This window comes from Amia ocellicauda, chromosome 14 (genome assembly GCF_036373705.1).
Source record: "Amia ocellicauda isolate fAmiCal2 chromosome 14, fAmiCal2.hap1, whole genome shotgun sequence".
NCBI lineage: Eukaryota > Metazoa > Chordata > Actinopteri > Amiiformes > Amiidae > Amia > Amia ocellicauda.
This window is the reverse complement of record NC_089863.1, coordinates 21,762,692-21,785,621: the sequence shown is the minus strand read 5'-3', so window position 1 is coordinate 21,785,621 and position 22,930 is coordinate 21,762,692. Positions and strand designations below refer to the sequence as shown.

At 42.8% G+C, this 22,930-nt stretch overlaps 5 non-coding genes across 5 annotated transcripts; 2 read left to right on the top strand and 3 right to left on the bottom strand.

The window, feature by feature from the left end:
• Positions 1-278: 278 nt before the first annotated feature.
• Positions 279-351, bottom strand: trnam-cau (transfer RNA methionine (anticodon CAU)). Its single transcript has one exon. It is a non-coding gene; the product is annotated as a tRNA-Met (tRNA).
• Positions 352-2,813: 2,462 nt separating this feature from the next.
• On the bottom strand, positions 2,814-2,886 carry trnam-cau (transfer RNA methionine (anticodon CAU)). The gene has a single exon. It is a non-coding gene; the product is annotated as a tRNA-Met (tRNA).
• A 4,983-nt stretch (positions 2,887-7,869) lies between these two features.
• trnag-ccc (transfer RNA glycine (anticodon CCC)) lies at positions 7,870-7,940 on the top strand. The gene has a single exon. It is a non-coding gene; the product is annotated as a tRNA-Gly (tRNA).
• Positions 7,941-19,554: 11,614 nt separating this feature from the next.
• trnam-cau (transfer RNA methionine (anticodon CAU)) lies at positions 19,555-19,627 on the bottom strand. The gene has a single exon. It is a non-coding gene; the product is annotated as a tRNA-Met (tRNA).
• Positions 19,628-22,279: 2,652 nt separating this feature from the next.
• On the top strand, positions 22,280-22,351 carry trnag-ucc (transfer RNA glycine (anticodon UCC)). Its single transcript has one exon. It is a non-coding gene; the product is annotated as a tRNA-Gly (tRNA).
• The last annotated feature ends 579 nt before the right edge of the window (positions 22,352-22,930 follow it).

Below are 22,930 nucleotides of genomic sequence, written 5' to 3'. Positions count from 1 at the left end.
TCATGGAAAACAATGAACTTTTCAATGACTGTGTTCTGCCAGGGCTTCCTTCACTTTGACTTTTGGGATCACGACGTCATCTCACCAATGGCCGAAATAGCTCAGTTGGGGGAGCGATAGACTGAACATCTAAAGGTCCCTTGTTACATCCCAGGATTTGGCATTTTGCCATGAATTTCTTCAGACAGCGCAAGCAACCACTTTATTGCACAGGTGTGCGCCTTTTTTCTGCAGCTGGAGATCAGTGTGGTAGAACTCAAAGATAAAGGAAGAGTGCTTGCCCCGTGTGAGGGTCGAACTCACCACCTTCAGATTATGAGACTGACGCGCTACCTACTGCGCCAACGAGGCACGGCATGGCCAGCTCCAACTACTCCAACTGACCTCTTAGCATGACAACCACTCCGATGAACATTCGTGAACACATATTTTCCCCGAATGACAACCATGCGCCTGTGATGTAGTGATTAGCTAGGTACGTATTAAGCAGTTCGACTGCAGATTATTACAGATAATTATTAAAAGACCATTGTGCCCCAGGGGACGCGTTTTATATGTCTTGTGCATTTGCTTCGGTGACAGAATCTAGAGCTTCCCCGCAGCGCCAGTGGTGTAGTGGTATCATACAAGGTTCCTGTTCTTGTGAGTTGCGTTCGATTTCTGGCTAGCGTATGCCACACAGCCTACTGTCTTACTTGCTTTGATTGCCCTTGTCATTTCATTTTTTTCTTCATTCCAGAATACAGCGGCTAGACTTTTCCTCGGCAATTCATTGGACCATTTCTTTCTTTTGAGGTTATTCAATTTCAAGAACACAAAGACCATACTTTCTGGGAGTTATATTTCAGAAATAAAACGAGACACTCTCAAACTTTGTATCTCCTTCAACAACAAACAAACAAGCCCAAAGAGAAGGAAAAGAGCAGTGTTGGGGTCGTTACTCACAAAAAGTAATGTCTTACATTGTACTCGTTACTCATATCAAAAGTAACTAAACACTTTACTTATTACTTCCTGGAGAATGTAATTAGTTACTTTACTTTTACATTACTCTGCATTACACCCCAAACGTTGCGGGACCTCAATAAACAATTTCAAAGCTACACCAACACAAGCAGTTGATAATGACAGAGACATACTGTTATCTTTTGTTGTTTTAATAAAGCACCACAGGAAAACCAGGCCAGTGTCGGAAGTCCACCCCCTGTTGTGGGAGGAGCGGAGCGATTGTGGGTTTGGTTCTGTGTTTCGTTTTAAAAATGAAGACAGAAAGCAACACTACGAGCGATAGAGCCTGGTGTGGAAAGGACTTTTGTGGCTGTTTTATTCTTTGTGCTTTAGATGATTGGAGACAGCATAATAAATACACGTTTCTGTTAAGAGATATTAGCAGTAGCTAAACGTGTATAGACAACATTATACTCAGACAAGCATTACGTTACCATAAGAAAACGTGCAACACTAAAATACATCTTTGCTATTTATTTTTATTATTGTTATTATTGTAATCATCATCAAGATATGTGCTAGTAGATTTGCATCTTAAATGTCTCAACTTGACTCCTTTAACTTATTACTCTTACTACAGATTTGTAACAGCAAACGACAGTTTTTCTAATATTTTTAATGTACGACATAGACGTCCTTATTGTCCTTATTAAGACCATATCGTTACAATGTGTAATGCAGTAACGAGAACAAAAAAAAGGAATCAGTAACTGTAATATTATTACTCCTTTTGGAACCATACTACGTTACGTTACTCGTTACTACCAAAAGTAATAACATTACTGTAATGCGTTACTTAGTAACGCGTTACCCACAACCCTGGAAAAGAGTTGCACTGTTGTTTCTTGAATCTCAGAGCATTCTAAATCTGTTTCGGAGGCGTTCCCCAAAGGCACAATATGTGGATGAAATGGTCAAAAAGAAGGAGAAAAAGCTACTGTGCGCTAGATGACATGTAAAGCAAGGAACACATTCGTTACTGTCCCAGCAATCCCCTAGAAACACCGTGTGTACGCATCCACTGTGATATGTGATTGAAACAACGAGATTGCAAGCGCCCATGTGCATCATTTTTACTTCTCGGGTTCAAGTCACAGACAGACTGTGGTCAAAAAGTAGGGAGTTATCAGGGCCAGGTGCCAGGGGTGATACATGTAAGGTACACGCAATAACGCCGAGCTATAGCCTCCACTATGCTGAGTGTTGCTTTGTGGGTACAGCGACTAAATTAAGACATGTTGAAGTCAATCAATCAATGAATAAATACATGTCCATTGATTTATGTATTGATGTATTTCTTTCAACATTGAATTCTTTGTGTAATGTCGTTTTCAACACAGTCCTCAACTCTTGTTGTCCTTGTCGCCAGCACGGGTAAGTGTGTGCTCCTGAGTGGTAAAAGGACCCTTGTCAGAGGTGGGATTCAAAGCCAAGCCTCTACAGGAGACGATGACCTGCACGCAGCACCTTACACCACTCGGCCATCCTGACTTGTGCTGCAGTGATCAAATTGAGTCGTTGCCGACGTCATGGAAAACAATGAACTTTTCAATGACTGTGTTCTGCCAGGGCTTCCTTCACTTTGACTTTTGGGATCACGACGTCATCTCACCAATGGCCGAAGTAGCTCAGTTGGGGGAGCGATAGACTGAACATCTAAAGGTCCCTTGTTCCATCCCAGGATTTGGCATTTTGCCATGAATTTCTTCAGACAGCGCAAGCAACCACTTTATTGCACAGGTGTGCGCCTTTTTTCTGCAGCTGGAGATCAGTGTGGTAGAACTCAAAGATAAAGGAAAAGAGCTTGCCTCGTGTTAGGGTCGAACTCACCACCTTCAGATTATGAGACTGACGCGCTACCTACTGCGCCAACGAGGCACGGCATGGCCAGCTACCTCTACTCCAACTGACCTCTTAGCATGACAACCACTCCGATGAACATTCGTGAACACATATTTTCCCTGAATGACAACCATGCGCCTGTGATGTAGTGATTAGCTAGGTTCGTATTAAGCAGTTCGACTGCAGATTATTACAGATAATTATTAAAAGACCATTGTGCCCCAGGGGACGCGTTTTATATGTCTTGTGCATTTGCTTCGGTGACAGAATCTAGAGCTTCCCCGCAGCGCCAGTGGTGTAGTGGTATCATACAAGGTTCCTGTTCTTGTGAGTTGCGTTCGATTTCTGGCTAGCGTATGCCACACAGCCTACTGTCTTACTTGCTTTGATTGCCCTTGTCATTTCATTTTTTTCTTCATTCCAGAATACAGCGGCTAGACTTTTCTTGTTCAAGTGTTGGTGGTATAGTGGTTAGCATAGCTGCCTTCCAAGCAGTTGACCCGGCCAGCGCAATATTCACTCCCCTCTCTGTCTGTTCTCAGCTGCTTAGTGTGCTCTTTCATGCTGCTTCAGACCCTTTTAAGAACATATGAAAGTTTACAAACGAGAGGGGACCATTCGACTCTTCATGCTCGTTTGGTGTTCAATAATATCGAAGTGATCCAAGGATCCTTTCCAGACCATTTTTAAATGTTCCCAAACTTTCAGCTTAAACAACATCGCTGGGTAGTTTATTCCAGATTGTGACTACTCTCTGTGTAAAGAAGTGTCTCCTGTTTTCCGTTTTGAATGCCTTGAAGCCCAATTTCCATTTGTGTCCCCGGGTGCGTGTGTCCCTGCTGATCTGGAAAAGCTCCTCTGGTTTGATGTGGTCGATGCCTTTCATGATTTTGAAGACTTGGATCAAGTCCCCACGTAGTCTCCTCTGTTCCAGGGTGAAAAGGTTCAGTTCCCTCAGTCTCTCCAAGTAGGACTTTCCCTTCAGACCTGGAATAAGTCTGGTTGCTCTCCTCTGAACTGCCTCTAAGGCAGCAATATCCTTCTTGAAGTGTGGTGCCCAGAACTGTACACAGTATTCCAGATGAGGTCTAACTAGCGCATTGTACAGTCTTAACATTACTGCCCTTGTTTTAAATTCTACACTTTTGACAATATACCCTAGCATTCTGTTTGCCTTTTTTATTGCTTCCCCACATTGCTTGGATGGAGAAAATGAGGAGTCCACATAGACTCCTAGGTCTTTCTCATGCGTTACTTCATCTAGATCTGTACCTCCCATAGTGTAATTATAGTGGACATTTTTGTTACCTGCATGTATTACCTTGCACTTGTCCACATTGAATTTCATTTGCCAGGTGTCAGCCCACAACTGAATATTATCTAAGTCCCTCTGAATAGCCTGTGCTGCCAAGATTGTATCTGCTGAGCCACCTATTTTAGTATCATCTGCAAATTTGACAAGTTTGCTAACTATCCCAGAGTCCAGATCATTAATATAGATTAGAAAATGCAAAGGCCCTAGTACTGATCCCTGTGGAACTCCACTAACAACCTCATTCCAGTTAGAAGTGACTCCTCTAATCGACACCCTCTGTTTCCTAGACATCAACCAGTTCATAATCCATCTACTTACATTACCCTGAATGCCTACAGCTTCCAATTTGAGGATCAGTCTTTGGTGTGGAACCTTATCAAAAGCTTTTTGGAAATCTAAGTATATCATATCATATGCTTTCACGTGATCTACAGCTGCAGTTGCATGTTCTAAACATTCTAATAAATTAGTAAGACATGATCTGCCTCGTCTAAACCCATGTTGACTAGCTCCGAGAATATGGTTTTCATTGAGATGCGCCTCTATTTTCTGTCTAATCATTTTTTCCAACATTTTACAGGTGATGCAGGTCAGACTGATTGGTCTGCAATTTCCTGGCTCAGTTTTGCATTGGTTTGAGCTCCAAGAGCTATGTTTCTTTCTAATTCCCTCTTTGCTTTCCTGATCCCTTTCTAAAGATCTCTTTGCAGCTCAACATATTCTATGTATTTTGTTTCGTCACCATCCCTTTTGTATGCACTATACAACATTGTCTTTCTCTTTATATTTTTTGCATACCTCTATTAAACCATTTTGGCCAATGTTTTTTGTTCCTCAATTTGCTAAGTTTTGGTACAAATTGGACCTGAGCCTCGATTAGTATATTCTTAAAATATACCCATGCATTTTCAACTAACTCTGTATCCAGTGTGCTCCAGTCTACCTCTTCTAAGTGCAGTCTCATATCTTCAAGATTTGCTTTTCTAAAATTGTAGACCATTGTTTTAGACTTGGACCTTGTTTTTTGAAAGAATGCCTCAAAGATAACCATATTGTGATCACAATTTGCCATTGGTTCTCTAACTACTGTCCCCCTGACTCTATCTTGGTCATTTGAAAAGATCAAGTCAATACATGCGCTCTCTCTGGTTGGTTCCCTGACAAATTGAGTTAGAAAGCAGTCATTTACCATCTCAACCATTTCCATTTCTGCTTCTGTAGTCCCCACTGGGCTTTCCCAGTCTTAGTTTGGGAAATTGAAATCCCCCATTATAACAGCCACATCCTTGCTACATGCAGTCCTGATTACACTGTACAATGCAGCATCTTTCTGAAAATCTGAGTTTGGTGGCCTGTAACACACTCCTACCGCTAATCCTCCAGATCTCTTGTTCAAACGTTTCACCCACAAAGATTCTGTTCCATTACTGGGATCTAATACAAGTTCTTCTGCCTCAATGTCATTTTTCACATATAATGCTACCCCACCCCCTCTTCGATTTTGCCTGTCTCACCTAAACTGTGTGTATCCTTCCAACTTGTATTCATCCCCATCATTTTCTGTAAGCCATGTTTCTGTCACTCCTACAACATCATAGTCACACACCAGCACTGTGGCTTCCAAGTCTAACATCTTGTTCCTTATACTCCTGGCATTGAGGTACAAACATTTCAGGACTTTCCTACTGGCAGTTTGCCTTGGTTTCCTTTCCTTAGTGGAACATCTCCCATTGTCAAAGCTCCCTGCCCCCCTGGTTCCTAGTTTAAATGATTCTCAATTTCACTGCACATACGCTCTTCCAATGCATTAGCCCCCCTTCTGTTTAGATGTAGACCGTCCGGTTTGTACAGGTCCCATCTATCCCAGAAGAAAGACCAATGCTCCATAAACCTAAACCCCTCTTCCCTACACCAAGCTTTCAACCACGTGTTAAACTTTATAATCTCTGCCTGTCTCCCTGACCATGACCAGTGGATTCCCCCCGGATTTGGCCAGTAGCCCGTCTACTAGTTTAGGGAGATCTGCAACCTGAGCACCAGGCAGGCAAGATACCAATGCGGGTCTCCATGTCACTAGAACACACTGTGTGATCTACACCTCTAAGAATTGAGTCTCCTACTATAACTACCTCCTTCGTCTGGGGGATTATTGGGCACCATGGTGCTCTGGTGCTCAACTGCCCCCCATCACCCTCTGAGCTGTCACTGTCCAACTCGATGTCCAGCAGTTGGAACCTGTTGGGCAATTCAAGCTCTTGGGGTGTCTCTACGGGGTGTGCACGCCCTTTTCTGCGGTTACGACCTACTGTAACCCAGCAGTTCTCTACGCTGTCCTGCTCTAAGGTCTCAACTCTCCTAGGTTTTGGCGTGCACACCATCTCTCTCATGGGCTGATTGACCAATTCTTCTATATCCCTAATACAGCGCAGATCGACAAGCTGAGCCTCAAGATCAATTGATCTCTAGGATTTCAACCTGCCGACAACGTTCTCATATGAAGCCTTCTTGGATGAGTTCATCCAGGAAGGCAATCATTCTGCAAACCTGACACTGTAGTGGCCACATGCTTCTAAATGTTACTTTTTGTTTGTTTGTTTGTTTGTTTGTTTGTTTGTACTTATCTTGGTTCCTGCTGCTAGTCAACTGCCTAACTTTTGTCAGCGAAAAACAGCACAGCTCTTTCTCAACAGCTGCTTTAAGTAGCTTTTGTCTACCTACCCCCAATTCACACCTAATTGGCCCCACCTGGCTCCTCCTACAACATAATTCCTGCTAGTCCTAGACAGAAACTCCCTTCTACAACCTGTTTACTTTCACCAACTCAGCAGCTGAACTGAATTGGCTTCAATTTAGGCAAACTACAGACAATGCTAATGTCAATTTAAGGCAAACTTAAAACAAAATGAGCAATGCTAAGACTATTCTGAAACTAGTCAAACAACAAAATGGCTACCTCTCACCTGTACTCTCCGGTCTCTCTCTGTGGCAACTTGTAAATACTTCTGCTTTAGATGATTGGAGACAGCTAAAAATATACAAGTTTCTGTTAAGAGATATTACGAATAGCTAAAAGGGTATAGACAACATTATATTCAGAAGTTACTGTAAGAAAACTTTCCATGTGCAACACTAAAATAAATATTTGCTATGTATTATTATTATTGTTATTATTGTAATCTTCATCAAGATATGTGCTAGTAGATTTGTATTTTAAATTGCTGAACTTGACTCCCTTAACGTATTACTCTTACTACAGATTTGTAACTGCAAACGACAATTTCTGTAATATTTTTAAATTACACCGTAGACGTGCTTAACCAGGGCGAGTTACAGCTGAAATAAAACACACACGTATCACGATGAATCGTACAGTAACAGCAGCTACAATAGAGTTGCACGTTGCACTCGTGGCGTTTATGGACTTATGGACGCATTTATGAAACCAGTCCTTAATGTTTCAGAGGAAAACCCAGATCTGCTTTATTTATGTATACATTCATTGAACTTGTAAATGGGCACACGTTAACGAAATCGTGTTCACCTTCATACTGATTGTCTCTGCACCTGTGATGTAGTGATTGGCTAGGTACGTATTAAGCAGATCGACAACAGACTAATAAGGATAATCATTAAGACATCATCTTGCCCCATGGGACGCTTTCTATGAATTTGCTTCAAGGACGCAAGCCAGAGCTTCCCCAGCAGCGCCAGTGGTGTAGTGGTATCATACAAGATTCCCATTCTTGTGACTCGGGTTCGATTCCCGGCTGGCGCATCCGACACAGCCCGCTCTCTTTCTTGCTTTGATTGTACTTGTCATTTCATTCTTTTCTTCATTCCAGAATGCAGCGGCAAGACTCTTCTTTAGCAATTGACTGGATCATTTCTTTCTTTTGAGGTTATTCAATTTCAAAAACACAGACAATATTTTCTGGGAGTTATATTTCAGAAATAAAACGAGACACATTGGTGACAAATGCCAGCCCTCTTTTCGAATCAATTGACGCAATAATCTGCGCAATAGGTAGTCACATTCTGCTGCAGCAGAGAAGGGGGAGTTATCCATCTCGTGTTATTTCACAGGAGTTCGTACATGCCCGTTTCAAGTTGAGGAGCTTACGTGACAGATCCTGTAACTATTCACTTCTTTACCTGGTGTCTATTGTGTAACGCGCAGCATCTTTTTATTTATTAATTAATTTATTTATTTCCATTTTCCGATACTGTCTGGCTGAGCCCCCGTGTCCTAGTGGATCAGACACTGGGTTCCTAAGCCAGGGAGTGTGGCTTTGAGTCCCAGCTGCTCAGAAGCACGGTCATTTTTAAGCTCGGATCTGAGCTCAGACTGAGCCCCGATCCGCTTAGTACAAAACAATTGACATGATGCTTCCCACAGCACATACAGGGTGAAATGTGAAGGCACTGAAACCTGGAAAGCTGCCCCAGCGCATGGAGAAGTTCGGTGTGCAGTCTTGAACAGGAAAGTGGAAATAACGCAGGGCTTTGCAAACTTGTATTGCTTGCAATATGCAATATAGGAGTGGCTGTGACGTTAACAGGTGGTTGAGTGCCCAAGGAGCAGAGTGGCACAGCGGAAGCGTGCTGGGCCAATAACCCAGAGGTCGATGGATTGAAACCATCCTCTGGTGTGTTTCAACTTTGGTTTTGTTTCATTTCGGAAAGGTCTGAATAAAGTGCAATCTGGAAAGATGCTAATGGACATTTTCCTTCCGCACTCAGGAACAGGAAACTGCAGATAACGCAGGGCTTCCCAAATGTTCACCGATTGCAATTTGGAAAACGAATTGCCTGCCACTTTGCAATCCTGGAATCATGTTCAACCACAGTGAGATATGGTGGTGAACTAGTTTCTAAGTGTTGGTGGTATAGTGGTTAGCATAGCTGCCTTCCAAGAAGTTGACCCGGGTTCGATTCTCGGCCAACACAAAATACACTCCCCTCTCTGTCTGCTCACAGCTGCCTAGTGTGCTCTTTCATGCTGCTTCAGACCCTTTTAAGAACATAAGAGAGTTTACAAATGAGAGGGGACCATTCGACCCATCGTGCTCGTTTGGTGTTCATTAATATCGAAGTGATCCAAGGATCCATTCCAGACCATTTTTAAATGTTCCCAAACTTTCAGCTTCAACCACATCGCTGGGTAGTTTATTCCAGATTGTGACTACTCTCTGTGTAAAGAAGTGTCTCCTGTTTTCAGTTCTGAATGCCTTGAAGCCCAATTTCCATTTGTGTCCCCGGGTAGTCTCCTCTGTTCCAGGGTGAAAAGGTTCAGTTCCCTCAGTCTCTCCGAGTAGGACTTTCCCTTGCTCTCCTCTGAACTGCCTCTAAGGCAGCAATATCCTTTTTGAAGTGTGGTGCCCAGAACTGTACACAGTATTCCAGATGAGGTCTAACTAGCGCATTGTACAGTCTTAACATTACTGCCCTTGTTTTAAATTCTACACTTTTGACAATATACCCTAGCATTCTGTTTGCCTTCTTTATTGCTTCCCCACATTGCTTGGATGGAGAAAGTGAGGAGTCCACATAGACTCCTAGGTCTTTCTCATGCGTTACTTCATGTAGATCTGTACCTCCCATAGTGTAATTATAGTGGACATTTTTGTTACCTGCATGTATTACCTTGCACTTGTACACATTGAATTTCATTTGCCAGGTGTCAGCCCACAACTAAATATTATCTAAGTTCCTCTGAATAGCCTGTGCTGCCAAGATTGTATCTGCTGAGCCACCTATTTTCTTGAAGTACTGTTGGAAATATCCCATCTGGCCCAGGTGATTTGTTTGTTTTTAATTCTGCTAGTCCCTTTAGTACCTCCTCCTCATTTATCCTGATCTCTCTTAGGGTTTGACTGGACTGATTGTCAACCTGTGGCATGTCATCTGTTTTTTCTTTTGTAAAAACCTCTGTGAAATACTCATTTAGAATATTTGCTCATCTTGTTCAATTTCCAAGATACCTCCGTTTTTGCGCTTTATCTGTTTCACCTCCTCTTTTATTAACCGCTTGCTGTTGTGATATTGAAAAAAGCTCTTTGCATTGGTTTGAGCTCCAAGAACTATGTTTCTTTCTAATTCCATCTTTGCTTTCCTGATCCCTTTCTTAAGATCTCTTTGCAGCTCAACATATTCTATGTATTTTGTTTCATCACCATCCCTTTTATATGCGCTATACAACATTTTCTTCCTCTTTATTTTTGTTTGCATACCTCTATTAAACCATTTTGGCCAGTGTTTTTTGTTCCTCAATTTGCTAAGTTTTGGTACAAATTGCTCCTGAGCCTTGAGTAGTATATTCTTAAAATATACCCATGCATTTTCAACTAACTCTCTGAAGACTCTGTATAGGAAGTTGAAGAAAGTGTTTTGTGATTATTATATAATGTTTTATATTAATACTAGCATTAGAAGTAGTTTTGTATACAGACTGAGCACATTCGATTTAGCAGGACAAGTAAAGGGTCAACAAGGTCGATTTGTTAGAAACTCCTGTCAGTAATGAAAGATTACACAGTGCCGAAATAGCCTACAGCTGTCTGCTGAGAATTTGTTTATGACTTAATCGTTTCTCCAGATAGGCAGGAATTGTTTCTGTTAAAGAACGATTGACACTAGGTAAATGATGACCGTGGGATCGCATCTTCCTAGTGCACATCAAAGACGGACATCTGCTTTGGATCCATCACCTCTTCATGGGAGGACAGATCGTAAAACGGACCCGGACCTGTTTCTTCTGATTGGATGAACGGCCATAAGATGTTACGTCATTTTTCCTATAAAGTTGTACTCATGTTTGTAAACATTAAGTCTCACTGAAGGAATTATTTCTGACGTGGAGCTTCCGAGTCGGCTCCATTAAAGTTCTATTTGCTTTATCTCTGTGACTTCTCCTCTTATTTCCCACACGGTTCTACAACTTGGCGTCACGAATGAGGATCTGAACTTGCCTCCACTCCCGGGACCAAAGCAAGGGTGAGTACCTTTAAAAATTACCACCCTGTATATTTAGATTTGATCTCGGGATTGTGTTTGGCTATCAGATTGTAATTTATAGAGAACCTGTGGAGAGGTAGAGGTAAAACAAATAGAAAGGTTGACTGTACAGCGGAGGTTCACAGTAGGGTGAACTCCAGGTAAGACAGATCTGCAGGGAGAGATACCAAAGGAACCGAAAGGTACGATTACGAGGCCTGCTGAGCCCCAAGTTAAGCAAGGAAATCATTGTACGCCAGGGCCAGAGTTAGTGGCAGTCAATAACCAGACGGAACTGGAGGTACTGTAAAGTCCAACGATATAGCCCCATCATTGGCAAAGATAGGGTTGGCATTATGGCATTACAAGATTTGTCTATATGTGAATACCTACAAGAGAAGTTTAAGAAACTTCAACTTAAGATGGAAAAGGCAGGATGGGATCCTAACTGGGTTCCCAAACAGCATAGAGAATGGTGGAATAAGGAAAAGAGAGAGAAAAACTTCTGCCCCTCCACCATATAAACATTCAGACAACCCCCATAATAGAACAGAGTCTAAACTTTACCCAGATTTGAGTTCATTCAAGTCAGAGAAAGTAAAATTAGCACCTATAGAGACGCGCACTAAGGAAACACCGCGATGTAGACAGACAATTTTATGCATTAACAACGTCGGTGCATCGCCCCTTCACACCCGGAGAGAAACACACAATTTTAAGCGACCTTCCAAAACTTAAACCCAATCATGGGAATCTGGATTTCTGGGAAAATTTTTATGAGATGTTAGATGTACACCAAATGCACGCTAGAGACGTACATATAATAATTAAAACTAAATGTCCAAGGCCAATCTGGGACGGGTTAAAAGCCGCCCAGCAGGATGGTACCTGGATAACAGCTGGAAATGATAATAATAATCTAAGGATCACTAACTTCATCACGGCTGTAAAGACAGTTCTCGGAGCAGGACAGGGAAATTGGGGTATAGTCTGTGGCGTCGTACAGAAGCCAGGAGAGACTTGCTACGATTATGCAGAACGAAAGTACACTACTTTTAGAGAACACTCCGGAATGCCAGACACCGAACGTGATAATGCGATCTTTTTAAAATTACTAAAAGAAGGGTTTTGTAAAGCACACCAAGACATCCTCAATATGGGTGTGACTGTACAATTGTACAATGGGCTTCAGAGGTAGAAAACAAGCAGTCAAAAGCTAAAATAAATGCTGTGGCAGCTATATCTGCCATAACACAAAACGGAGGTAAATGTTACAATTGCGGAAAAATAGGACATGTCGCTAAAGACTGTCGGTCTAAATCAACCCGCCCTAAGTGCACTTTCTGTGGGAGGACAGGGCACACGGGAGACAAGTGCTGGAAAGCAGGCGCTCCAGGCGAACACGAAGCGCCCTGGAATCAGACCAAGACAAACCCAGGCAGCCCAGAGGAAACGCGGAGCTTCTGCAGATCATCTGAGATCTGACAGAGAAACTAAATAGGAAATAGGTCGCCTCGGCACCCGAGGTCGGCACATAACCGCACTGTTAGGGGGTCGGCAGTGTTCAATGTTGGTGGATACAGGTGCCTCTGTCTCGATAACCGATCTCCCCCTCCCACTGACTAAATGCAGACTACAGATCTCAGGTGTAGGCGGCGCATGTATCACAGCCACACTCAGCATACCTCATCTTCTAGAAATAGGCGATCTCCTAATTCCAGTGTCTTTTTGGGTTTGTAAAAACCCAGAGGGGACAATATTTGGCATAGATATCCTTAGAGAAGCCGGCGCACTAATGGATGCTAATAATAATCGCATAATATGGACCAATATACACGGGAAAAAAAGGATACACAAAGATACGCAACAAATTGCGCTAGTATCTCACTCACACCGTCAACATCTCATATATGGCCAGACACACCACTTGGACACGTGTGTCAGGCATTTCCTGATGTTTGGGCAACACATTAACAAGATTGTGGTCTGGCACAAATTGAACCTATAGTTATCCCAGGTCCAGTACACAAAGCACATAAACAGTATCCTATTAAACCAGAAGCTTTTACGGCAGTTCAGACAATTATTCAAACATTGCAAAATGAAGGAATAATACGCGAAACGCATTCAACCACTAATTCTCCAATCTGGTCAGTGGCAAAACCAGACGGCTCATGGCGACTTACAATTGATTACACACAATTGAATAAAGTTACACCCCGATTACACCCGATTGTAGCCAATCCCAACACTATATTAAACGATTTGAAACCCGAACACTCTATTTTTACGGTCCTGGATATTAGCAATGGATTTTGGAGCCTGCCACTCCACTCTGATTCCCAAAATAAATGTGCGTTTACTGTATTCGACAAACAGTACACATGGACTAGAGTGCCACAGGGATTTCACAACAGCCCAACACTCTTTCACCAGGCAATGGCCAAGACTTTAGAAGCAATGGGTCTGACACCCTGGGATAGTTTAATCATCCAGTACGTGGATGATCTTTTGATTGCGTCTCCTGATGAGACCGCACACTTAGGCGCATTAATTACAGTCCTCGGTGTCTTACAAAAGGCAGGATTTAAAGCAAGCCCTAAGAAAGCACAAATAGGCCTAACTAAGGTTCAATATCTCGGACACAACATTTCACAAGGACAAAAATCTATAACGCATAATAGGCAAGAAGCCATTCAAAATATGCCAAAACCACATAATGTTAGGGCTGTGTGTAAAGTTATGGGGCTCCTTAATTATTGCCGCACTTTCATCCCTAATTTCACACAAGCCACAGGTCCGATACAGGCGTTAATCAAAGGAAGCCCGGCTCCCTTGGACCCCATAGACTGGGGACATGAACAGGAAATAGCCTATCGTGTAATAAAACAGGCTCTCAGCAATGCCCCCGCCCTCGGGTTACCAGATCATACTAAACCATTTCACCTCTACTATTCCCAAGATGGGATCTATTATACAGCAGTTCTGACACAGGAACATGGGGATAGGCAACGTCCCGTCGCCTATTACTCCACAAAGCAACCTACGGTAGCAGCAGGCATGCATCGCTTTATGGCAGCAGTAGACTGTGCCTCTTGGGCAGTGCAGGCATGCGAGCCGATTGTAATGAACACACAGTTGATTCTGCATACAGGACACACGTTAGTTGAATTATTACACACCGGCAAATTGCGTTCAGTCTCCGATAGTAGACGAGCTGGATGGGAAGCCGTTTTGCTCCCCAGAGATAAATCCATACAAATAATAAAAGACACACGAGTAAACACAGCAGATGGGATGTTAGGGGAGGGAGAAGAGCATACATGCTCTGAGCTGGTGCTCCAGGAGGACCACAGTCGCTTCCTAGAAAACCCCCTCACAGACCCTGACTTGGAACTATATGTTGATGGATCCAGGAAAATAATAGATGGAATCCCCCACACTGGGTGGGCGGTGGTATTGGATGACAGCACCGTTGTAAAATCTGGATCCCTGCCAGGACACTGTTCAGCCCAAGTGGCAGAACTCGTGGCGTTGACTGAGTCATTAAAAATAGCGAAAGACATTAAAGTTAATATTTTCACTGACAGTCGCTATGCATTTGGAGTAGTACACGACTATATGGCAACCTGGGAATGTAGAGGGTTTATAACAACAGCAGGAGAAGTAATCAAACATTATGAGTATGTTATAGCCCTAGCTGAGGCAGCACACCTTCCAGAAAAGGTAGCAGTAGTTAAAGTGAAAGCTCATCATCGTCTTTCTGATGATGGATGCCCGCGCACCCGTGGGAATCACTTTGCAGACCTAGCTGCGAGAAAGGCAGCAGAGACAGGCAGTCATGTGACGTTATCAGGATTCCCCTGCTCTAGTAAACTTGCGAGTATCCTAGAAAAAAAATTCTGACCTCGCACAGCTACAGAAAGACCGTGAGAAGAATGAAGTACAAGAGTGGGTTAAGGGAGGTGCAGTACACTCAGACGGTTTGTGGCGAAGTCCTAACTTACAATGTGTATTAGCACCCCAGTGTATTAGGTCAATGCTTCTGGACCAGTACCATGGCCCAGCTCACACGGGTCGCAAGGCCATGTTAACTCAATTGCGTGAACACTGGTGGTGGCCTGGCATAGGCAGGGACACTGCGAAGTGGTGTCAACAGTGTATTCCTTGCGCACAAGTAAACCCAGGTAAACCGATCAAAGTCACTAAATCACACCAGCCCCGGCCTCGAGGTCCGTGGGAAAATATTCAAATTGACTTTACAGGACCCCTGACAAAATGTCATGGGACATCCTATTGCTTGGTAATAATTGACCATTTCACAAAATGGGTTGAGGCTTTCCCCTGCAGGGACTGCTCTGCCACCACTGCAGCACGAGTCCTAGCAACTGAGGTTATTCCTCGATGGGGTGTGCCCCGTCAAATGGACTCAGATCAAGGGACTCATTTCACCGGTAAGGTGATGAAGGAAGCATGTTTACTGCTGGGGTAAAACAACGATTTCATATACCTTATCACCCTCAGAGTTCAGGCTTAGTGGAGAGCACTAACCGGACACTGAAGAAAAGTTTGGCAAAAGCCCTGTTAACTACAGGCAAGGGATGGAGAGTAGCACTCCCCGCTGTGCTGTATAAACTTAGAGCATCACCTAATCGGAGTACTCAGCTTTCTCCATATGAGTTAATGACAGGGAGAGCTATGCAACTCCCTGCTGGCATCTGGGGTCCCATTGATCCCAGTGCTCCATTCAAAGACCATCTTAAACAGTATGTGGCACAGCTATGTACACACTTAAAAAAACTTAGATCACAAGCACGTGATCTCCAGTCCCTCAGAGACTTGGAACTCAAAGAGGAAATGCCAACAACACTTCCTGAGGTTGGTTCACAAGTAATGTGTGAAAAATTTCCAAGCAGACCAGGGCTCAGGCCCAAATGGACAGGACCACATAATGTCCTTCTTTCTACAGACACTTCGGTTTGTATTGACGGACAGGAGGGGGGTACTAGATGGAAACATTGTTCACAAGTTAAAAATTATAATCCAGGAGAACTGTGTACTAAACCTTTATCTTTTCTCATTCCTAGGAAAGCAACAGTTGCAGATTTCCTGAATTTTGAGAGACATTCCCCTAACTGGTAAAGGTTTTGTCCCCCTACAGGTACTAAGAGATAATCCAGCATGACGACGACTGTGTACACTAGAGTATTTGGACTGATCTGCCTGTCCTTAGTTGAATCATGGACAGATAACAAATTTATCCAAATGACACGCACCTATGCAAATGCCCTTAATAAAACAAAATGTTGGGTTTGTTCCCACATTCCACACGACACTAAGAAAGGGGTTCCAATGATCCCCATTCCAATTCCAGTATTTTCTGATTATTCACAACTTAGAGTTGCCTCTAATGTACGGTATGCATATGATTATGCCTTAGGCATCACAGGAGAATGGTACTTTAGACCGAAGATGGATCAGAATAGAAGATATTTTAAAATGCCATATATTGACTTGGCTCACAGTAACAAAGGATCTGTGTGTGTTTCATACTATAACCAAACCATGCAATCCCAATTGATAGGTAATAGTACTTGTAATCACACTGTGGCTATCGATGGTCTTGACTTTAGGTATCAGACTTGTCGATTTTACGCTCCATGGAATGGGACTTATTGGATATGCGGCATGCGGGCATATTGGGAACTTCCTTGTAAGTTCACAGGTTCTTGTTATTTAGGATTTGTGGTGCCAGCTTTGCGCCACACTGAAGATAAATACCTTCCAGATATAGAACAATTTACTCACCCTAAAGGTGAGATAGGGGAAGGAGACAGGTTTGCTTCCATACTATTTCCTATGTATGGAGTCGGAAGAGCAATAAAGGAAATCAGATTAGTAGCTGGTATATTAGAAACATTAAGTATTTCTACAACTGAAGTTCTCAGCAATTTAACAACTGAAATAGTGGCTATGCGAACTGTTGCCCTCCAGAACAGGCTAGCTCTAGATTTCTTGCTAGCAGCACAAGGAGGGACATGTGCCATTATAGGGCAGGAATGCTGTACTTACATACCAGATAACTCTGAACACATTTATAATCTTATAGAGCACATTAGGAAAGCAACTACAAAGATACACCAGTCCTCCGGAGGAAAAACCCTCTGGGGATGGCTTGCTGATACCTTTGATAATCTGGGTATGATTGTATTAAAAGGATTGATATCGGTAGTTACTATTCTGCTATGTCTGTATGTTTCTTTTTTATGTCTTAAATACACTGTTCAAAGAGCATCTCAACAACTTTGTAAACCTCATAATGTATCTACTATGGTTACAGCTGCAATTAAAACACCCTCGTTGGCAGACTTTCTCTAAATTTCTACTAAACGACACCGTCCCTCACTCGGGAGGAGCAAAACTCACACACCCATTGACACAAATCTTATTCTATCCCCTTGGTTCTGGAGGCTCCATGTGACTGAGGACAAATGGATTTAGTATCAAAGGCAATAAACCTCATGACTCAAGGAAAACCAAAGGATGCATTGGAAAGATACTATTACAAAGGTCACTCACTCACGCCTACAGGACATTCTGTACATTCACATTTAGGGACACACACTTATCGCTCTCCCCGACAGCAGGGACACCCTTACACTCGCCGTACACACATATACACCCCACGGGGAAGGGTTGGGATGAAGGAGCTGAAAACGCAGCGTCAAATCTTCCTAACCCCTTGCTTGTAACTGATAAACATAACTTTTCTTTGGCTTCTTTCCGCTTTGCTCTATTGCCAAACAGCAGGGAATGAAGACTCTGTATAGGAAGTTGAAGAAAGTGTGTTGTGATTATTATATAATGTTTTATATTAATACTAGCATTAGAAGTAGTTTTGTATACAGACTGAGCAGATTCGATTTAGCAGGACAAGTAAAGGGTCAACAAGGTCGATTTGTTAGAAACTCCTGTCAGTAATGAAAGATTACACAGTGCCGAAATAGCCTACAGCTGTCTGCTGAGAATTTGTTTATGACTTAATCGTTTCTCCAGATAGGCAGGAATTGTTTTTGTTAAAGAACGATTGACACTAGGTAAATGACGACCGTGGGATCGCATCTTCCTAGTGCACATCAAAGATGGACATCTGCTTTGGATCCATCACCTCTTCACGGGTGGACAGATCATAAAATCTTCAGATTGGATGAACGGCCATAGGATGTTACGTCATTTTTCCTATAAAGTTGTACACATGTTTGTAAACATTTAGTCTCACTGAAGGAATTATTTCTGACGTGGAGCTTCCGAGCCGGCTCCATTAAAGTTCTATTTGCTTTATCTCCGCGACTTCTCCACTTATTTCCAACGTGGTTCTACAACTCAGACTTAGTAACGCGTTACCCACAACCCTGGAAAAGAGTTGCACTGTCGTTTCTTGAATCTCAGAGCATTCTAAATCTGTTTCGGAGGCGTTCCCCAAAGGCACAATATGTGGATGATATGGGCAAAAAGAAGGAGAAAAAGCTACTGTGCGCTAGATGACATGTAAAGCAAGGAACACATTCGTTACTGTCCCAGCAATCTCCGAGAAACACCGTGTGTACGCATCCACTGTGATATGTGATTGAAACAACGAGATTGCAAGCGCCCATGTGCATCATTTTTACTTCTCGGGTTCAAGTCACAGACAGACTGTGGTCAAAAAGTAGGGAGTTATCAGGGCCAGGTGCCAGGGGTGATACATGTAAGGTACACGCAATAACGCCGAGCTATAGCCTCCACTATGCTGAGTGTTGCTTTGTGGGTACAGCGACTAAATTAAGACATGTTGAAGTCAATCAATCAATGAATAAATACATGTCCATTGATTTATGTATTGATGTATTTCTTTCAACATTGAATTCTTTGTGTAATGTCGTTTTCAACACAGTCCTCAACTCTTGTTGTCCTTGTCGCCAGCACGGGTAAGTGTGTGCTCCTGAGTGGTAAAAGGACCCTTGTCAGAGGTGGGATTCAAAGCCAAGCCTCTACAGGAGACGATGACCTGCACGCAGCACCTTACACCACTCGGCCATCCTGACTTGTGTTGCAGTGATCAAATTGAGTCGTTGCCGACGTCATGGAAAACAATGAACTTTTCAATGACTGTTCTGCCAGGGCTTCCTTCACTTTGACTTTTGGGATCACGACGTCATCTCACCAATGGCCGAAATAGCTCAGTTGGGGGAGCGATAGACTGAACATCTAAAGGTCCCTTGTTCCATCCCAGGATTTGGCATTTTGCCAAGAATTTCTTCAGACAGCGCAAGCAACCACTTTATTGCACAGGTGTGCGCCTTTTTTCTGCAGCTGGAGATCAGTGTGGTAGAACTCAAAGATAAAGGAAGAGTGCTTGCCCCGTGTGAGGGTCGAACTCACCACCTTCAGATTATGAGACTGACGCGCTACCTACTGCGCCAACGAGGCACGGCATGGCCAGCTACCTCTACTCCAACTGACCTCTTAGCATGACAACCACTCCGATGAACATTCGTGAACACATATTTTCCCTGAATGACAACCATGCGCCTGTGATGTAGTGATTAGCTAGGTACGTATTAAGCAGTTTGACTGCAGATTATTACAGATAATTATTAAAAGACCATTGTGCCCCAGGGGACGCGTTTTATATGTCTTGTGCATTTGCTTTGGTGACAGAATCTAGAGCTTCCCCGCAGCGCCAGTGGTATCATACAAGGTTCCTGTTCTTGTGAGTTGCGTTCGATTTCTGGCTAGCGTATGCCACACAGCCTACTGTCTTACTTGCTTTGATTGCCCTTGTCATTTCATTTTTTTCTTCATTCCAGAATACAGCGGCTAGACTTTTCCTCGGCAATTCATTGGACCATTTCTTTCTTTTGAGGTTATTCAATTTCAAGAACACAAAGACCATACTTTCTGGGAGTTATATTTCAGAAATAAAACGAGACACTCTCAAACTTTGTATCTCCTTCAACAACAAACAAACAAGCCAAAAGAGAAGGAAAAGAGCAGTGTTGGGGTCGTTACTCACAAAAAGTAATGTCTTACATTGTACTTGTTACTCATATCAAAAGTAACTAAACACTTTACTTATTACTTCCTGGAGAATGTAATTAGTTACTTTACTTTTACATTACTCTGCATTACACCCCAAACGTTGCGGGACCTCAATAAACAATTTCAAAGCTACACCAACACAAGCAGTTGATAATGACAGAGACATACTGTTATCTTTTGTTGTTTTAATAAAGCGCCACAGGAAAACCAGGCCAGTGTCGGAAGTCCACCCCCTGTTGTGGGAGGAGCGGAGCGATTGTGGGTTTGGTTTTGTGTTTCGTTTTAAAAATGAAGACAGAAAGTAACACTACGAGCGATAGAGCCTGGTGTGGAAAGGACTTTTGTGGCTGTTTTATTCTTTGTGCTTTAGATGATTGGAGACAGCATAATAAATACACGTTTCTGTTAAGAGATATTACGAATAGCTAAAAGGGTATAGACAACATTATATTCAGAAGTTACTGTAAGAAAACTTTCCATGTGCAACACTAAAATAAATATTTGCTATGTATTATTATTATTGTTATTATTGTAATTTTTATCAAGATATGTGCTAGTAGATTTGTATTTTAAATTGCTGAACTTGACTCCCTTAACGTATTACTCTTACTACAGATTTGTAACTGCAATCGACAATTTCTGTAATATTTTTAAATTACACCGTAGACGTGCTTAACCAGGGCGAGTTACAGCTGAAATAAAACACACACGTATCACGATGAATTGTACAGTAACAGCAGCTACAATAGAGTTGCACTCGTGGCGTTTATGGACTTATGGACGCATTTATGAAACCAGTCCTTAATGTTTCAGAGGAAAACCCAGATCTGCTTTATTTATGTATACATTCATTAAACTTGTAAATGGGCACACGTTAACGAAATCGTGTTCGCCTTCATACTGATTGTCTCTGCACCTGTGATGTAGTGATTGGCTAGGTACGTATTAAGCAGATCGACAACAGACTAATAAAAATAATCATTAAGACATCATCTTGCCACATGGGACGCTTTCTATGAATTTGCTTCAAGGACGCTAGCCAGAGCTTCCCCAGCAGCGCCAGTGGTGTAGTGGTATCATACAAGAGTCCCATTCTTGTGACTCTGGTTCGATTCCCGGCTGGCGCATCCGACACAGCCCGCTCTCTTTCTTGATTTGATTGTAATCTGCGCAATAGGTAGTCACATTCTGCTGCAGCAGAGAAGGGGTAGTTATCCATCTCGTGTTATTTCACAGGAGTTCGTATGTGCCCGTTTCAAGTTGAGGAGCTTACGTGACAGTTCCTGTAACTATTCACTTCTTTACCTGGTGTCTATTGTGTAACGCGCAGCATCTTTTTATTTATTTATTTATTTATTTATTTATTTATTTATTTCCATTTTCCGATACTGTCTGGCTGAGCCCCCGTGTCCTAGTGGATCAGACACTGGGTTCCTATGCCAGGGAGTGTGGCTTTGAGTCCCAGCTGCTCAGAAGCACTGTCATTTTTAAGCTCGGATCTGAGCTCAGACTGAGCCCCGATCCGCTTAGTTCAAAACAATTGACATGATGCTTCCCACAGCACATACAGGGTGAAATGTGAAGGCACTGAAACCTGGAAAGCTGCTCCAGCGCATGGAGAAGCTCGGTGTGCAGTCTTGAACAGGAAAGTGGAAATAACGCAGGGCTTTGCAAACTTGTATTGCTTGCAATATGCAATATAGGAGTGGCTGTGACGTTAACAGGTGGATGAGTGCCCAAGGAGCAGAGTGGCGCAGCGGAAGCGTGCTGGGCCCATAACCCAGAGGTCGATGGATTAAAACCATCCTCTTCTATGTTTCAACTTTGGTTTTGTTTCATTTCGGAAAGGTCTGAATAAAGTGCAATCTGGAAAGATGCTAATGGACATTTTCCTTCCGCACTCAGGAACAGGAAACTGCAGATATCGCAGGGCTTCCCAAATGTTCACCGATTGCAATTTGGAAAACAAATTGCCTGCCACTTTGCAATCCTGGAATCATGTTCTACCACAGTGAGATATTGTGGGGAAGCAGTTTCTAAGCGTTGGTGGTATAGTGGTTAGCATAGCTGCCTTCCAAGCAGTTGACACGGGTTCGATTACCGGCCAATGCAATATACACTCCCCTCTCTGTCTGTTCTCAGCTGCCTTGTGTGCTCTTTCATGCTGCTTCAGACACTTTTAAGAACATAAGGGAGTTAACAAACGAGAGGGGACCATTCGACCCATCTTGCTCGTTTGGTGTTCATTAATATCGAAGTGATCCAAGGATCCATTCCAGACCATTTTTAAATGTTCCCAAACTTTCAGCTTCAACCACATCGCTGGGTAGTTTATTCCAGATTGTGACTACTCTCTGTGTAAAGAAGTGTCTCCTGTTTTCCGTTTTGAATGCCTTGAAGCCCAATTTCCATTTCTGTCCCCGGGTAGTCTCCTCTGTACCAGGGTGAAAAGGTTCAGTTCTCTCAGTCTCTCCGAGTAGGACTTTCCCTTGAAGACCTGGAATAAGTCTGGTTGCTCTCCTCTGAACTGCCTCTAAGGCAGCAATATCCTTTTTGAAGTGTGGTGCCCAGAACTGTACACAGTATTCCAGATGAGGTCTAACTAGCGCATTGTACAGTCTTAACATGACTGCCCTTGTTTTAAATTCTACACTTTTGACAATATACCCTAGCATTCTGTTTGCCTTCTTT